Source organism: Nothobranchius furzeri, chromosome 2 (assembly GCF_043380555.1).
Source record: "Nothobranchius furzeri strain GRZ-AD chromosome 2, NfurGRZ-RIMD1, whole genome shotgun sequence".
In the NCBI taxonomy this organism is placed as follows: domain Eukaryota; kingdom Metazoa; phylum Chordata; class Actinopteri; order Cyprinodontiformes; family Nothobranchiidae; genus Nothobranchius; species Nothobranchius furzeri.
The window spans coordinates 53,983,554-54,001,587 of NC_091742.1; the positions used below are offsets into that span (position 1 = coordinate 53,983,554).

General features: G+C 44.5%; 13 non-coding genes across 13 annotated transcripts; all 13 read left to right on the plus strand.

Moving 5' to 3' along the window:
• Positions 1–158: 158 nt before the first annotated feature.
• LOC139067590 (5S ribosomal RNA) lies at positions 159–277 on the plus strand. Its single transcript, XR_011519681.1, has one exon. It is a non-coding gene; the product is annotated as a 5S ribosomal RNA (ribosomal RNA).
• A 1,261-nt stretch (positions 278–1,538) lies between these two features.
• Positions 1,539–1,657, plus strand: LOC139067600 (5S ribosomal RNA). Its single transcript, XR_011519682.1, has one exon. It is a non-coding gene; the product is annotated as a 5S ribosomal RNA (ribosomal RNA).
• A 1,261-nt stretch (positions 1,658–2,918) lies between these two features.
• LOC139067609 (5S ribosomal RNA) lies at positions 2,919–3,037 on the plus strand. The gene has a single exon (XR_011519684.1). It is a non-coding gene; the product is annotated as a 5S ribosomal RNA (ribosomal RNA).
• Positions 3,038–4,297: 1,260 nt separating this feature from the next.
• LOC139068338 (5S ribosomal RNA) lies at positions 4,298–4,416 on the plus strand. The gene has a single exon (XR_011519937.1). It is a non-coding gene; the product is annotated as a 5S ribosomal RNA (ribosomal RNA).
• A 1,261-nt stretch (positions 4,417–5,677) lies between these two features.
• On the plus strand, positions 5,678–5,796 carry LOC139068262 (5S ribosomal RNA). The gene has a single exon (XR_011519861.1). It is a non-coding gene; the product is annotated as a 5S ribosomal RNA (ribosomal RNA).
• A 1,260-nt stretch (positions 5,797–7,056) lies between these two features.
• Positions 7,057–7,175, plus strand: LOC139068172 (5S ribosomal RNA). Its single transcript, XR_011519771.1, has one exon. It is a non-coding gene; the product is annotated as a 5S ribosomal RNA (ribosomal RNA).
• Positions 7,176–8,435: 1,260 nt separating this feature from the next.
• LOC139068277 (5S ribosomal RNA) lies at positions 8,436–8,554 on the plus strand. Its single transcript, XR_011519876.1, has one exon. It is a non-coding gene; the product is annotated as a 5S ribosomal RNA (ribosomal RNA).
• A 1,261-nt stretch (positions 8,555–9,815) lies between these two features.
• LOC139068258 (5S ribosomal RNA) lies at positions 9,816–9,934 on the plus strand. The gene has a single exon (XR_011519857.1). It is a non-coding gene; the product is annotated as a 5S ribosomal RNA (ribosomal RNA).
• Positions 9,935–11,194: 1,260 nt separating this feature from the next.
• On the plus strand, positions 11,195–11,313 carry LOC139067619 (5S ribosomal RNA). The gene has a single exon (XR_011519685.1). It is a non-coding gene; the product is annotated as a 5S ribosomal RNA (ribosomal RNA).
• Positions 11,314–12,572: 1,259 nt separating this feature from the next.
• On the plus strand, positions 12,573–12,691 carry LOC139068278 (5S ribosomal RNA). Its single transcript, XR_011519877.1, has one exon. It is a non-coding gene; the product is annotated as a 5S ribosomal RNA (ribosomal RNA).
• Positions 12,692–13,952: 1,261 nt separating this feature from the next.
• Positions 13,953–14,071, plus strand: LOC139067628 (5S ribosomal RNA). Its single transcript, XR_011519686.1, has one exon. It is a non-coding gene; the product is annotated as a 5S ribosomal RNA (ribosomal RNA).
• A 1,259-nt stretch (positions 14,072–15,330) lies between these two features.
• On the plus strand, positions 15,331–15,449 carry LOC139068173 (5S ribosomal RNA). Its single transcript, XR_011519772.1, has one exon. It is a non-coding gene; the product is annotated as a 5S ribosomal RNA (ribosomal RNA).
• Positions 15,450–16,709: 1,260 nt separating this feature from the next.
• LOC139067638 (5S ribosomal RNA) lies at positions 16,710–16,828 on the plus strand. Its single transcript, XR_011519687.1, has one exon. It is a non-coding gene; the product is annotated as a 5S ribosomal RNA (ribosomal RNA).
• The last annotated feature ends 1,206 nt before the right edge of the window (positions 16,829–18,034 follow it).

Below are 18,034 nucleotides of genomic sequence, written 5' to 3' on the forward strand. Positions count from 1 at the left end.
TCTCCGCTTTCGCCCACGGAGCCCGGCCAGACACAGCTCAAACTGGGGATGAGGGCGGTTTACTGGAAAGGCCTCAAATTGCAGCATTCCATTCAATGGCAGCCAAGGGCACAACTGTCTCTGCACCCATAAAACGGAGGACGGAAAGACAAGCCTTCGCTTACGGCCATACCACCCTGAACACGCCCGATCTCGTCTGATCTCGGAAGCTAAGCAGGGTCGGGCCTGGTTAGTACTTGGATGGGAGACCGCCTGGGAATACCAGGTGCTGTAAGCTTTTGTCCTTGTCTTTTGAGCCAGCAGAGGGTGCTGTTACGCACTCGCTCTTCTGAGGAACAACACCTTACAGACCTCAAACAGTTACAACAGCATATTGCACTTTTCCTTAACCCTTTCATGCATAATAGTCACTCAAGTGGACAGGTACTCAAAATTGTTATTTATTTATTTTTGCTATTAAGCACAGCTGTTGAAGACTTTATTGCATTTGAGCACCTCCATTTGGACTTTGGTAAGCCAAGCCAACATATTTCATGTTCAGATTGCACGCTGTTCACTGAGGTGGACATGTAATAAATTATTTGTAAATTATACATTTTTACAAAAAATATTTGTTGAAATTTGTTTCATTCACACCTAAAGATGAATCAAAAAATTGTTAAAAAAAAATCATGGTTGAAGATTTCATAATTCATGCATCAAAGGGTTAACACAGAAATGTCAAAAAGCCCATTCCCTGGGGCAATCAGGTTTTAAAAGAGCGTTTCTTCTTCAATACGTTCACATTTTACTTCCCAAGTTGCAATAGAGAAAATCCAACTCATCTATCTGTGACTTACTTGCAATTCAGGGATCTAACTAAAGATTGTCATTAAGATTTCGTTCCGGAGCAAGGCTCTGCAGCCTGCGGCCATGATGGCACGTCGCAAGTCTTTGCCGCTACGCTACCAGCTAAAAGAAATGTGGGCCTTTTACTGGAATGGCATCAAAATGCACCAATAGGTCTTTTCCACAAAGACCCAAATAGGTTGTTGGAGAAACACATTGCAATTTATTGCTGCCAAACACAAGAAAAGCTGAACTCACAAACTAAGAAAAATCGGGCGCCAGCCGGCCGGCACCTGTTTGCAAGGATTTCACCCACAGAGCCCGGCCAGACGCAGCCCGAACAGGGGGGCGTGGGTCCCACTTTCCATGGGCCCACCACTCATAGGAGGGACAAAGGAAAAACGAGGTACTTCTCTCAACTGAGGTGAAGGTGGACTTTTTGTACATCCAAATGTTAAATAATATCGTTTGTACTTTCTGACGTCTGCGATGTGAACAAATTTGGATTAAAGCGCATGAACCTATTCTACTGTGTCACTACACAAGCTCCCCTCTCCGCTTTCGCCCACGGAGCCCGGCCAGACACAGCTCAAACTGGGGATGAGGGCGGTTTACTGGAAAGGCCTCAAATTGCAGCATTCCATTCAATGGCAGCCAAGGGCACAACTGTCTCTGCACCCATAAAACGGAGGACGGAAGGTCAAGCCTTCGCTTACGGCCATACCACCCTGAACACGCCCGATCTCGTCTGATCTCGGAAGCTAAGCAGGGTCGGGCCTGGTTAGTACTTGGATGGGAGACCGCCTGGGAATACCAGGTGCTGTAAGCTTTTGTCCTTGTCTTTTGAGCCAGCAGAGGGTGCTGTTACGCACTCGCCCTTCTGAGGAACAACACCTTACAGACCTCAAACAGTTACAACAGCATATTGCACTTTTCCTTAACCCTTTCATGCATAATAGTCACTCAAGTGGACAGGTACTCAAAATTGTTATTTATTTATTTTTGCTATTAAGCACAGCTGTTGAAGACTTTATTGCATTTGAGCACCTCCATTTGGACTTTGGTAAGCCAAGCCAACATATTTCATGTTCAGATTGCACGCTGTTCACTGAGGTGGACATGTAATAAATTATTTGTAAATTATACATTTTTACAAAAAATATTTGTTGAAATTTGTTTCATTCACACCTAAAGATGAATCAAAAAATTGTTAAAAAAAAATCATGGTTGAAGATTTCATAATTCATGCATCAAAGGGTTAACACAGAAATGTCAAAAAGCCCATTCCCTGGGGCAATCAGGTTTTAAAAGAGCGTTTCTTCTTCAATACGTTCACATTTTACTTCCCAAGTTGCAATAGAGAAAATCCAACTCATCTATCTGTGACTTACTTGCAATTCAGGGATCTAACTAAAGATTGTCATTAAGATTTCGTTCCGGAGCAAGGCTCTGCAGCCTGCGGCCATGATGGCACGTCGCAAGTCTTTGCCGCTACGCTACCAGCTAAAAGAAATGTGGGCCTTTTACTGGAATGGCATCAAAATGCACCAATAGGTCTTTTCCACAAAGACCCAAATAGGTTGTTGGAGAAACACATTGCAATTTATTGCTGCCAAACACAAGAAAAGCTGAACTCACAAACTAAGAAAAATCGGGCGCCAGCCGGCCGGCACCTGTTTGCAAGGATTTCACCCACAGAGCCCGGCCAGACGCAGCCCGAACAGGGGGGCGTGGGTCCCACTTTCCATGGGCCCACCACTCATAGGAGGGACAAAGGAAAAACGAGGTACTTCTCTCAACTGAGGTGAAGGTGGCCTTTTTGTACATCCAAATGTTAAATAATATCGTTTGTACTTTCTGACGTCTGCAATGTGAACAAATTTGGATTAAAGCGCATGAACCTATTCTACTGTGTCACTACACAAGCTCCCCTCTCCGCTTTCGCCCACGGAGCCCGGCCAGACACAGCTCAAACTGGGGATGAGGGCGGTTTACTGGAAAGGCCTCAAATTGCAGCATTCCATTCAATGGCAGCCAAGGGCACAACTGTCTCTGCACCCATAAAACGGAGGACGGAAGGACAAGCCTTCGCTTACGGCCATACCACCCTGAACACGCCCGATCTCGTCTGATCTCGGAAGCTAAGCAGGGTCGGGCCTGGTTAGTACTTGGATGGGAGACCGCCTGGGAATACCAGGTGCTGTAAGCTTTTGTCCTTGTCTTTTGAGCCAGCAGAGGGTGCTGTTATGCACTCGCCCTTCTGAGGAACAACACCTTACAGACCTCAAACAGTTACAACAGCATATTGCACTTTTCCTTAACCCTTTCATGCATAATAGTCACTCAAGTGGACAGGTACTCAAAATTGTTATTTATTTATTTTTGCTATTAAGCACAGCTGTTGAAGACTTTATTGCATTTGAGCACCTCCATTTGGACTTTGGTAAGCCAAGCCAACATATTTCATGTTCAGATTGCACGCTGTTCACTGAGGTGGACATGTAATAAATTATTTGTAAATTATACATTTTTACAAAAAATATTTGTTGAAATTTGTTTCATTCACACCTAAAGATGAATCAAAAAATTGTTAAAAAAAATCATGGTTGAAGATTTCATAATTCATGCATCAAAGGGTTAACACAGAAATGTCAAAAAGCCCATTCCCTGGGGCAATCAGGTTTTAAAAGAGCGTTTCTTCTTCAATACGTTCACATTTTACTTCCCAAGTTGCAATAGAGAAAATCCAACTCATCTATCTGTGACTTACTTGCAATTCAGGGATCTAACTAAAGATTGTCATTAAGATTTCGTTCCGGAGCAAGGCTCTGCAGCCTGCGGCCATGATGGCACGTCGCAAGTCTTTGCCGCTACGCTACCAGCTAAAAGAAATGTGGGCCTTTTACTGGAATGGCATCAAAATGCACCAATAGGTCTTTTCCACAAAGACCCAAATAGGTTGTTGGAGAAACACATTGCAATTTATTGCTGCCAAACACAAGAAAAGCTGAACTCACAAACTAAGAAAAATCGGGCGCCAGCCGGCCGGCACCTGTTTGCAAGGATTTCACCCACAGAGCCCGGCCAGACGCAGCCCGAACAGGGGGGCGTGGGTCCCACTTTCCATGGGCCCACCACTCATAGGAGGGACAAAGGAAAAACGAGGTACTTCTCTCAACTGAGGTGAAGGTGGCCTTTTTGTACATCCAAATGTTAAATAATATCGTTTGTACTTTCTGACGTCTGCGATGTGAACAAATTTGGATTAAAACGCATGAACCTATTCTACTGTGTCACTACACAAGCTCCCCTCTCCGCTTTCGCCCACGGAGCCCGGCCAGACACAGCTCAAACTGGGGATGAGGGCGGTTTACTGGAAAGGCCTCAAATTGCAGCATTCCATTCAATGGCAGCCAAGGGCACAACTGTCTCTGCACCCATAAAACGGAGGACGGAAGGACAAGCCATCGCTTTCGGCCATACCACCCTGAACACGCCCGATCTCGTCTGATCTCGGAAGCTAAGCAGGGTCAGGCCTCGTTAGTACTTGGATGGGAGACCGCCTGGGAATACCAGGTGCTGTAAGCTTTTGTCCTTGTCTTTTGAGCCAGCAGAGGGTGCTGTTACGCACTCGCCCTTCTGAGGAACAACACCTTACAGACCTCAAACAGTTACAACAGCATATTGCACTTTTCCTTAACCCTTTCATGCATAATAGTCACTCAAGTGGACAGGTACTCAAAATTGTTATTTATTTATTTTTGCTATTAAGCACAGCTGTTGAAGACTTTATTGCATTTGAGCACCTCCATTTGGACTTTGGTAAGCCAAGCCAACATATTTCATGTTCAGATTGCACGCTGTTCACTGAGGTGGACATGTAATAAATTATTTGTAAATTATACATTTTTACAAAAAATATTTGTTGAAATTTGTTTCATTCACACCTAAAGATGAATCAAAAAATTGTTAAAAAAAAATCATGGTTGAAGATTTCATAATTCATGCATCAAAGGGTTAACACAGAAATGTCAAAAAGCCCATTCCCTGGGGCAATCAGGTTTTAAAAGAGCGTTTCTTCTTCAATACGTTCACATTTTACTTCCCAAGTTGCAATAGAGAAAATCCAACTCATCTATCTGTGACTTACTTGCAATTCAGGGATCTAACTAAAGATTGTCATTAAGATTTCGTTCCGGAGCAAGGCTCTGCAGCCTGCGGCCATGATGGCACGTCGCAAGTCTTTGCCGCTACGCTACCAGCTAAAAGAAATGTGGGCCTTTTACTGGAATGGCATCAAAATGCACCAATAGGTCTTTTCCACAAAGACCCAAATAGGTTGTTGGAGAAACACATTGCAATTTATTGCTGCCAAACACAAGAAAAGCTGAACTCACAAACTAAGAAAAATCGGGCGCCAGCCGGCCGGCACCTGTTTGCAAGGATTTCACCCACAGAGCCCGGCCAGACGCAGCCCGAACAGGGGGGCGTGGGTCCCACTTTCCATGGGCCCACCACTCATAGGAGGGACAAAGGAAAAACGAGGTACTTCTCTCAACTGAGGTGAAGGTGGCCTTTTTGTACATCCAAATGTTAAATAATATCGTTTGTACTTTCTGACGTCTGCAATGTGAACAAATTTGGATTAAAGCGCATGAACCTATTCTACTGTGTCACTACACAAGCTCCCCTCTCCGCTTTCGCCCACGGAGCCCGGCCAGACACAGCTCAAACTGGGGATGAGGGCGGTTTACTGGAAAGGCCTCAAATTGCAGCATTCCATTCAATGGCAGCCAAGGGCACAACCGTCTCTGCACCCATAAAACGGAGGACGGAAGGACAAGCCTTCGCTTACGGCCATACCACCCTGAACACGCCCGATCTCGTCTGATCTCGGAAGCTAAGCAGGGTCGGGCCTTGTTAGTACTTGGATGGGAGACCGCCTGGGAATACCAGGTGCTGTAAGCTTTTGTCCTTGTCTTTTGAGCCAGCAGAGGGTGCTGTTACGCACTCGCCCTTCTGAGGAACAACACCTTACAGACCTCAAACAGTTACAACAGCATATTGCACTTTTCCTTAACCCTTTCATGCATAATAGTCACTCAAGTGGACAGGTACTCAAAATTGTTATTTATTTATTTTTGCTATTAAGCACAGCTGTTGAAGACTTTATTGCATTTGAGCACCTCCATTTGGACTTTGGTAAGCCAAGCCAACATATTTCATGTTCAGATTGCACGCTGTTCACTGAGGTGGACATGTAATAAATTATTTGTAAATTATACATTTTTACAAAAAATATTTGTTGAAATTTGTTTCATTCTCACCTAAAGATGAATCAAAAAATTGTTAAAAAAAATCATGGTTGAAGATTTCATAATTCATGCATCAAAGGGTTAACACAGAAATGTCAAAAAGCCCATTCCCTGGGGCAATCAGGTTTTAAAAGAGTGTTTCTTCTTCAATACGTTGACATTTTACTTCCCAAGTTGCAATAGAGAAAATCCAACTCATCTATCTGTGACTTACTTGCAATTCAGGGATCTAACTAAAGATTGTCATTAAGATTTCGTTCCGGAGCAAGGCTCTGCAGCCTGCGGCCATGATGGCACGTCGCAAGTCTTTGCTGCTACGCTACCAGCTAAAAGAAATGTGGGCCTTTTACTGGAATGGCATCAAAATGCACCAATAGGTCTTTTCCACAAAGACCCAAATAGGTTGTTGGAGAAACACATTGCAATTTATTGCTGCCAAACACAAGAAAAGCTGAACTCACAAACTAAGAAAAATCGGGCGCCAGCCGGCCGGCACCTGTTTGCAAGGATTTCACCCACAGAGCCCGGCCAGACGCAGCCCGAACAGGGGGGCGTGGGTCCCACTTTCCATGGGCCCACCACTCATAGGAGGGACAAAGGAAAAACGAGGTACTTCTCTCAACTGAGGTGAAGGTGGCCTTTTTGTACATCCAAATGTTAAATAATATCGTTTGTACTTTCTGACGTCTGCGATGTGAACAAATTTGGATTAAAACGCATGAACCTATTCTACTGTGTCACTACACAAGCTCCCCTCTCCGCTTTCGCCCACGGAGCCCGGCCAGACACAGCTCAAACTGGGGATGAGGGCGGTTTACTGGAAAGGCCTCAAATTGCAGCATTCCATTCAATGGCAGCCAAGGGCACAACTGTCTCTGCACCCATAAAACGGAGGACGGAAGGACAAGCCTTCGCTTACGGCCATACCACCCTGAACACGCCCGATCTCGTCTGATCTCGGAAGCTAAGCAGGGTCGGGCCTGGTTAGTACTTGTATGGGAGACCGCCTGGGAATACCAGGTGCTGTAAGCTTTTGTCCTTGTCTTTTGAGCCAGCAGAGGGTGCTGTTACGCACTCGCCCTTCTGAGGAACAACACCTTACAGACCTCAAACAGTTACAACAGCATATTGCACTTTTCCTTAACCCTTTCATGCATAATAGTCACTCAAGTGGACAGGTACTCAAAATTGTTATTTATTTATTTTTGCTATTAAGCACAGCTGTTGAAGACTTTATTGCATTTGAGCACCTCCATTTGGACTTTGGTAAGCCAAGCCAACATATTTCATGTTCAGATTGCACGCTGTTCACTGAGGTGGACATGTAATAAATTATTTGTAAATTATACATTTTTACAAAAAATATTTGTTGAAATTTGTTTCATTCACACCTAAAGATGAATCAAAAAATTGTTAAAAAAAATCATGGTTGAAGATTTCATAATTCATGCATCAAAGGGTTAACACAGAAATGTCAAAAAGCCCATTCCCTGGGGCAATCAGGTTTTAAAAGAGCGTTTCTTCTTCAATACGTTCACATTTTACTTCCCAAGTTGCAATAGAGAAAATCCAACTCATCTATCTGTGACTTACTTGCAATTCAGGGATCTAACTAAAGATTGTCATTAAGATTTCGTTCCGGAGCAAGGCTCTGCAGCCTGCGGCCATGATGGCACGTCGCAAGTCTTTGCCGCTACGCTACCAGCTAAAAGAAATGTGGGCCTTTTACTGGAATGGCATCAAAATGCACCAATAGGTCTTTTCCACAAAGACCCAAATAGGTTGTTGGAGAAACACATTGCAATTTATTGCTGCCAAACACAAGAAAAGCTGAACTCACAAACTAAGAAAAATCGGGCGCCAGCCGGCCGGCACCTGTTTGCAAGGATTTCACCCACAGAGCCCGGCCAGACGCAGCCCGAACAGGGGGGCGTGGGTCCCACTTTCCATGGGCCCACCACTCATAGGAGGGACAAAGGAAAAACGAGGTACTTCTCTCAACTGAGGTGAAGGTGGCCTTTTTGTACATCCAAATGTTAAATAATATCGTTTGTACTTTCTGACGTCTGCGATGTGAACAAATTTGGATTAAAACGCATGAACCTATTCTACTGTGTCACTACACAAGCTCCCCTCTCCGCTTTCGCCCACGGAGCCCGGCCAGACACAGCTCAAACTGGGGATGAGGGCGGTTTACTGGAAAGGCCTCAAATTGCAGCATTCCATTCAATGGCAGCCAAGGGCACAACTGTCTCTGCACCCATAAAACGGAGGACGGAAGGACAAGCCTTCGCTTACGGCCATACCACCCTGAACACGCCCGATCTCGTCTGATCTCGGAAGCTAAGCAGGGTCGGGCCTCGTTAGTACTTGGATGGGAGACCGCCTGGGAATACCAGGTGCTGTAAGCTTTTGTCCTTGTCTTTTGAGCCAGCAGAGGGTGCTGTTACGCACTCACCCTTCTGAGGAACAACACCTTACAGACCTCAAACAGTTACAACAGCATATTGCACTTTTCCTTAACCCTTTCATGCATAATAGTCACTCAAGTGGACAGGTACTCAAAATTGTTATTTATTTATTTTTGCTATTAAGCACAGCTGTTGAAGACTTTATTGCATTTGAGCACCTCCATTTGGACTTTGGTAAGCCAAGCCAACATATTTCATGTTCAGATTGCACGCTGTTCACTGAGGTGGACATGTAATAAATTATTTGTAAATTATACATTTTTACAAAAAATATTTGTTGAAATTTGTTTCATTCACACCTAAAGATGAATCAAAAAATTGTTAAAAAAAAATCATGGTTGAAGATTTCATAATTCATGCATCAAAGGGTTAACACAGAAATGTCAAAAAGCCCATTCCCTGGGGCAATCAGGTTTTAAAAGAGCGTTTCTTCTTCAATACGTTCACATTTTACTTCCCAAGTTGCAATAGAGAAAATCCAACTCATCAATCTGTTACTTACTTGCAATTCAGGGATCTAACTAAAGATTGTCATTAAGATTTCGTTCCGGAGCAAGGCTCTGCAGCCTGCGGCCATGATGGCACGTCGCAAGTCTTTGCCGCTACGCTACCAGCTAAAAGAAATGTGGGCCTTTTACTGGAATGGCATCAAAATGCACCAATAGGTCTTTTCCACAAAGACCCAAATAGGTTGTTGGAGAAACACATTGCAATTTATTGCTGCCAAACACAAGAAAAGCTGAACTCACAAACTAAGAAAAATCGGGCGCCAGCCGGCCGGCACCTGTTTGCAAGGATTTCACCCACAGAGCCCGGCCAGACGCAGCCCGAACAGGGGGGCGTGGGTCCCACTTTCCATGGGCCCACCACTCATAGGAGGGACAAAGGAAAAACGAGGTACTTCTCTCAACTGAGGTGAAGGTGGCCTTTTTGTACATCCAAATGTTAAATAATATCGTTTGTACTTTCTGACGTCTGCGATGTGAACAAATTTGGATTAAAGCGCATGAACCTATTCTACTGTGTCACTACACAAGCTCCCCTCTCCGCTTTCGCCCACGGAGCCCGGCCAGACACAGCTCAAACTGGGGATGAGGGCGGTTTACTGGAAAGGCCTCAAATTGCAGCATTCCATTCAATGGCAGCCAAGGGCACAACCGTCTCTGCACCCATAAAACGGAGGACGGAAGGACAAGCCTTCGCTTTCGGCCATACCACCCTGAACACGCCCGATCTCGTCTGATCTCGGAAGCTAAGCAGGGTCGGACCTGGTTAGTACTTGGATGGGAGACCGCCTGGGAATACCAGGTGCTGTAAGCTTTTGTCCTTGTCTTTTGAGCCAGCAGAGGGTGCTGTTACGCACTCGCCCTTCTGAGGAACAACACCTTACAGACCTCAAACAGTTACAACAGCATATTGCACTTTTCCTTAACCCTTTCATGCATAATAGTCACTCAAGTGGACAGGTACTCAAAATTGTTATTTATTTATTTTTGCTATTAAGCACAGCTGTTGAAGACTTTATTGCATTTGAGCACCTCCATTTGGACTTTGGTAAGCCAAGCCAACATATTTCATGTTCAGATTGCACGCTGTTCACTGAGGTGGACATGTAATAAATTATTTGTAAATTATACAATTTTACAAAAAATATTTGTTGAAATTTGTTTCATTCACACCTAAAGATGAATCAAAAAATTGTTAAAAAAAATCATGGTTGAAGATTTCATAATTCATGCATCAAAGGGTTAACACAGAAATGTCAAAAAGCCCATTCCCTGGGGCAATCAGGTTTTAAAAGAGCGTTTCTTCTTCAATACGTTCACATTTTACTTCCCAAGTTGCAATAGAGAAAATCCAACTCATCTATCTGTGACTTACTTGCAATTCAGGGATCTAACTAAAGATTGTCATTAAGATTTCGTTCCGGAGCAAGGCTCTGCAGCCTGCGGCCATGATGGCACGTCGCAAGTCTTTGCCGCTACGCTACCAGCTAAAAGAAATGTGGGCCTTTTACTGGAATGGCATCAAAATGCACCAATAGGTCTTTTCCACAAAGACCCAAATAGGTTGTTGGAGAAACACATTGCAATTTATTGCTGCCAAACACAAGAAAAGCTGAACTCACAAACTAAGAAAAATCGGGCGCCAGCCGGCCGGCACCTGTTTGCAAGGATTTCACCCACAGAGCCCGGCCAGACGCAGCCCGAACAGGGGGGCGTGGGTCCCACTTTCCATGGGCCCACCACTCATAGGAGGGACAAAGGAAAAACGAGGTACTTCTCTCAACTGAGGTGAAGGTGGCCTTTTTGTACATCCAAATGTTAAATAATATCGTTTGTACTTTCTGACGTCTGCGATGTGAACAAATTTGGATTAAAGCGCATGAACCTATTCTACTGTGTCACTACACAAGCTCCCCTCTCCGCTTTCGCCCACGGAGCCCGGCCAGACACAGCTCAAACTGGGGATGAGGGCGGTTTACTGGAAAGGCCTCAAATTGCAGCATTCCATTCAATGGCAGCCAAGGGCACAACCGTCTCTGCACCCATAAAACGGAGGACGGAAGGACAAGCCTTCGCTTACGGCCATACCACCCTGAACACGCCCGATCTCGTCTGATCTCGGAAGCTAAGCAGGGTCGGGCCTGGTTAGTACTTGGATGGGAGACCGCCTGGGAATACCAGGTGCTGTAAGCTTTTGTCCTTGTCTTTTGAGCCAGCAGAGGGTGCTGTTACGCACTCGCCCTTCTGAGGAACAACACCTTACAGACCTCAAACAGTTACAACAGCATATTGCACTTTTCCTTAACCCTTTCATGCATAATAGTCACTCAAGTGGACAGGTACTCAAAATTGTTATTTATTTATTTTTGCTATTAAGCACAGCTGTTGAAGACTTTATTGCATTTGAGCACCTCCATTTGGACTTTGGTAAGCCAAGCCAACATATTTCATGTTCAGATTGCACGCTGTTCACTGAGGTGGACATGTAATAAATTATTTGTAAATTATACATTTTTACAAAAAATATTTGTTGAAATTTGTTTCATTCTCACCTAAAGATGAATCAAAAAATTGTTAAAAAAATCATGGTTGAAGATTTCATAATTCATGCATCAAAGGGTTAACACAGAAATGTCAAAAAGCCCATTCCCTAGGGCAATCAGGTTTTAAAAGAGTGTTTCTTCTTCAATACGTTCACATTTTACTTCCCAAGTTGCAATAGAGAAAATCCAACTCATCTATCTGTGACTTACTTGCAATTCAGGGATCTAACTAAAGATTGTCATTAAGATTTCGTTCCGGAGCAAGGCTCTGCAGCCTGCGGCCATGATGGCACGTCGCAAGTCTTTGCTGCTACGCTACCAGCTAAAAGAAATGTGGGCCTTTTACTGGAATGGCATCAAAATGCACCAATAGGTCTTTTCCACAAAGACCCAAATAGGTTGTTGGAGAAACACATTGCAATTTATTGCTGCCAAACACAAGAAAAGCTGAACTCACAAACTAAGAAAAATCGGGCGCCAGCCGGCCGGCACCTGTTTGCAAGGATTTCACCCACAGAGCCCGGCCAGACGCAGCCCGAACAGGGGGGCGTGGGTCCCACTTTCCATGGGCCCACCACTCATAGGAGGGACAAAGGAAAAACGAGGTACTTCTCTCAACTGAGGTGAAGGTGGCCTTTTTGTACATCCAAATGTTAAATAATATCGTTTGTACTTTCTGACGTCTGCGATGTGAACAAATTTGGATTAAAACGCATGAACCTATTCTACTGTGTCACTACACAAGCTCCCCTCTCCGCTTTCGCCCACGGAGCCCGGCCAGACACAGCTCAAACTGGGGATGAGGGCGGTTTACTGGAAAGGCCTCAAATTGCAGCATTCCATTCAATGGCAGCCAAGGGCACAACTGTCTCTGCACCCATAAAACGGAGGACGGAAGGACAAGCCTTCGCTTACGGCCATACCACCCTGAACACGCCCGATCTCGTCTGATCTCGGAAGCTAAGCAGGGTCGGGCCTCGTTAGTACTTGGATGGGAGACCGCCTGGGAATACCAGGTGCTGTAAGCTTTTGTCCTTGTCTTTTGAGCCAGCAGAGGGTGCTGTTACGCACTCGCCCTTCTGAGGAACAACACCTTACAGACCTCAAACAGTTACAACAGCATATTGCACTTTTCCTTAACCCTTTCATGCATAATAGTCACTCAAGTGGACAGGTACTCAAAATTGTTATTTATTTATTTTTGCTATTAAGCACAGCTGTTGAAGACTTTATTGCATTTGAGCACCTCCATTTGGACTTTGGTAAGCCAAGCCAACATATTTCATGTTCAGATTGCACGCTGTTCACTGAGGTGGACATGTAATAAATTATTTGTAAATTATACATTTTTACAAAAAATATTTGTTGAAATTTGTTTCATTCACACCTAAAGATGAATCAAAAAATTGTTAAAAAAAAATCATGGTTGAAGATTTCATAATTCATGCATCAAAGGGTTAACACAGAAATGTCAAAAAGCCCATTCCCTGGGGCAATCAGGTTTTAAAAGAGCGTTTCTTCTTCAATACGTTCACATTTTACTTCCCAAGTTGCAATAGAGAAAATCCAACTCATCTATCTGTGACTTACTTGCAATTCAGGGATCTAACTAAAGATTGTCATTAAGATTTCGTTCCGGAGCAAGGCTCTGCAGCCTGCGGCCATGATGGCACGTCGCAAGTCTTTGCCGCTACGCTACCAGCTAAAAGAAATGTGGGCCTTTTACTGGAATGGCATCAAAATGCACCAATAGGTCTTTTCCACAAAGACCCAAATAGGTTGTTGGAGAAACACATTGCAATTTATTGCTGCCAAACACAAGAAAAGCTGAACTCACAAACTAAGAAAAATCGGGCGCCAGCCGGCCGGCACCTGTTTGCAAGGATTTCACCCACAGAGCCCGGCCAGACGCAGCCCGAACAGGGGGGCGTGGGTCCCACTTTCCATGGGCCCACCACTCATAGGAGGGACAAAGGAAAAACGAGGTACTTCTCTCAACTGAGGTGAAGGTGGCCTTTTTGTACATCCAAATGTTAAATAATATCGTTTGTACTTTCTGACGTCTGCGATGTGAACAAATTTGGATTAAAGCGCATGAACCTATTCTACTGTGTCACTACACAAGCTCCCCTCTCCGCTTTCGCCCACGGAGCCCGGCCAGACACAGCTCAAACTGGGGATGAGGGCGGTTTACTGGAAAGGCCTCAAATTGCAGCATTCCATTCAATGGCAGCCAAGGGCACAACCGTCTCTGCACCCATAAAACGGAGGACGGAAGGACAAGCCTTCGCTTACGGCCATACCACCCTGAACACGCCCGATCTCGTCTGATCTCGGAAGCTAAGCAGGGTCGGGCCTGGTTAGTACTTGGATGGGAGACCGCCTGGGAATACCAGGTGCTGTAAGCTTTTGTCCTTGTCTTTTGAGCCAGCAGAGGGTGCTGTTACGCACTCGCCCTTCTGAGGAACAACACCTTACAGACCTCAAACAGTTACAACAGCATATTGCACTTTTCCTTAACCCTTTCATGCATAATAGTCACTCAAGTGGACAGGTACTCAAAATTGTTATTTATTTATTTTTGCTATTAAGCACAGCTGTTGAAGACTTTATTGCATTTGAGCACCTCCATTTGGACTTTGGTAAGCCAAGCCAACATATTTCATGTTCAGATTGCACGCTGTTCACTGAGGTGGACATGTAATAAATTATTTGTAAATTATACATTTTTACAAAAAATATTTGTTGAAATTTGTTTCATTCTCACCTAAAGATGAATCAAAAAATTGTTAAAAAAATCATGGTTGAAGATTTCATAATTCATGCATCAAAGGGTTAACACAGAAATGTCAAAAAGCCCATTCCCTGGGGCAATCAGGTTTTAAAAGAGTGTTTCTTCTTCAATACGTTCACATTTTACTTCCCAAGTTGCAATAGAGAAAATCCAACTCATCTATCTGTGACTTACTTGCAATTCAGGGATCTAACTAAAGATTGTCATTAAGATTTCGTTCCGGAGCAAGGCTCTGCAGCCTGCGGCCATGATGGCACGTCGCAAGTCTTTGCTGCTACGCTACCAGCTAAAAGAAATGTGGGCCTTTTACTGGAATGGCATCAAAATGCACCAATAGGTCTTTTCCACAAAGACCCAAATAGGTTGTTGGAGAAACACATTGCAATTTATTGCTGCCAAACACAAGAAAAGCTGAACTCACAAACTAAGAAAAATCGGGCGCCAGCCGGCCGGCACCTGTTTGCAAGGATTTCACCCACAGAGCCCGGCCAGACGCAGCCCGAACAGGGGGGCGTGGGTCCCACTTTCCATGGGCCCACCACTCATAGGAGGGACAAAGGAAAAACGAGGTACTTCTCTCAACTGAGGTGAAGGTGGCCTTTTTGTACATCCAAATGTTAAATAATATCGTTTGTACTTTCTGACGTCTGCGATGTGAACAAATTTGGATTAAAACGCATGAACCTATTCTACTGTGTCACTACACAAGCTCCCCTCTCCGCTTTCGCCCACGGAGCCCGGCCAGACACAGCTCAAACTGGGGATGAGGGCGGTTTACTGGAAAGGCCTCAAATTGCAGCATTCCATTCAATGGCAGCCAAGGGCACAACTGTCTCTGCACCCATAAAACGGAGGACGGAAGGACAAGCCTTCGCTTACGGCCATACCACCCTGAACACGCCCGATCTCGTCTGATCTCGGAAGCTAAGCAGGGTCGGGCCTGGTTAGTACTTGTATGGGAGACCGCCTGGGAATACCAGGTGCTGTAAGCTTTTGTCCTTGTCTTTTGAGCCAGCAGAGGGTGCTGTTACGCACTCGCCCTTCTGAGGAACAACACCTTACAGACCTCAAACAGTTACAACAGCATATTGCACTTTTCCTTAACCCTTTCATGCATAATAGTCACTCAAGTGGACAGGTACTCAAAATTGTTATTTATTTATTTTTGCTATTAAGCACAGCTGTTGAAGACTTTATTGCATTTGAGCACCTCCATTTGGACTTTGGTAAGCCAAGCCAACATATTTCATGTTCAGATTGCACGCTGTTCACTGAGGTGGACATGTAATAAATTATTTGTAAATTATACATTTTTACAAAAAATATTTGTTGAAATTTGTTTCATTCACACCTAAAGATGAATCAAAAAATTGTTAAAAAAAATCATGGTTGAAGATTTTATAATTCATGCATCAAAAGGTTAACACAGAAATGTCAAAAAGCCCATTCCCTGGGGCAATCAGGTTTTAAAAGAGTGTTTCTTCTTCAATACGTTCACATTTTACTTCCCAAGTTGCAATAGAGAAAATCCAACTCATCTATCTGTGACTTACTTGCAATTCAGGGATCTAACTAAAGATTGTCATTAAGATTTCGTTCCGGAGCAAGGCTCTGCAGCCTGCGGCCATGATGGCACGTCGCAAGTCTTTGCCGCTACGCTACCAGCTAAAAGAAATGTGGGCCTTTTACTGGAATGGCATCAAAATGCACCAATAGGTCTTTTCCACAAAGACCCAAATAGGTTGTTGGAGAAACACATTGCAATTTATTGCTGCCAAACACAAGAAAAGCTGAACTCACAAACTAAGAAAAATCGGGCGCCAGCCGGCCGGCACCTGTTTGCAAGGATTTCACCCACAGAGCCCGGCCAGACGCAGCCCGAACAGGGGGGCGTGGGTCCCACTTTCCATGGGCCCACCACTCATAGGAGGGACAAAGGAAAAACGAGGTACTTCTCTCAACTGAGGTGAAGGTGGCCTTTTTGTACATCCAAATGTTAAATAATATCGTTTGTACTTTCTGACGTCTGCGATGTGAACAAATTTGGATTAAAGCGCATGAACCTATTCTACTGTGTCACTACACAAGCTCCCCTCTCCGCTTTCGCCCACGGAGCCCGGCCAGACACAGCTCAAACTGGGGATGAGGGCGGTTTACTGGAAAGGCCTCAAATTGCAGCATTCCATTCAATGGCAGCCAAGGGCACAACTGTCTCTGCACCCATAAAACGGAGGACGGAAGGACAAGCCTTCGCTTACGGCCATACCACCCTGAACACGCCCGATCTCGTCTGATCTCGGAAGCTAAGCAGGGTCGGGCCTGGTTAGTACTTGGATGGGAGACCGCCTGGGAATACCAGGTGCTGTAAGCTTTTGTCCTTGTCTTTTGAGCCAGCAGAGGGTGCTGTTACGCACTCGCCCTTCTGAGGAACAACACCTTACAGACCTCAAACAGTTACAACAGCATATTGCACTTTTCCTTAACCCTTTCATGCATAATAGTCACTCAAGTGGACAGGTACTCAAAATTGTTATTTATTTATTTTTGCTATTAAGCACAGCTGTTGAAGACTTTATTGCATTTGAGCACCTCCATTTGGACTTTGGTAAGCCAAGCCAACATATTTCATGTTCAGATTGCACGCTGTTCACTGAGGTGGACATGTAATAAATTATTTGTAAATTATACATTTTTACAAAAAATATTTGTTGAAATTTGTTTCATTCACACCTAAAGATGAATCAAAAAATTGTTAAAAAAATCATGGTTGAAGATTTTATAATTCATGCATCAAAAGGTTAACACAGAAATGTCAAAAAGCCCATTCCCTGGGGCAATCAGGTTTTAAAAGAGTGTTTCTTCTTCAATACGTTCACATTTTACTTCCCAAGTTGCAATAGAGAAAATCCAACTCATCTATCTGTGACTTACTTGCAATTCAGGGATCTAACTAAAGATTGTCATTAAGATTTCGTTCCGGAGCAAGGCTCTGCAGCCTGCGGCCATGATGGCACGTCGCAAGTCTTTGCCGCTACGCTACCAGCTAAAAGAAATGTGGGCCTTTTACTGGAATGGCATCAAAATGCACCAATAGGTCTTTTCCACAAAGACCCAAATAGGTTGTTGGAGAAACACATTGCAATTTATTGCTGCCAAACACAAGAAAAAATGAACTCACAAACTAAGAAAAATCGGGCGCCAGCCGGCCGGCACCTGTTTGCAAGGATTTCACCCACAGAGCCCGGCCAGACGCAGCCCGAACAGGGGGGCGTGGGTCCCACTTTCCATGGGCCCACCACTCATAGGAGGGACAAAGGAAAAACGAGGTACTTCTCTCAACTGAGGTGAAGGTGGCCTTTTTGTACATCCAAATGTTAAATAATATCGTTTGTACTTTCTGACGTCTGCGATGTGAACAAATTTGGATTAAAGCGCATGAACCTATTCTACTGTGTCACTACACAAGCTCCCCTCTCCGCTTTCGCCCACGGAGCCCGGCCAGACACAGCTCAAACTGGGGATGAGGGCGGTTTACTGGAAAGGCCTCAAATTGCAGCATTCCATTCAATGGCAGCCA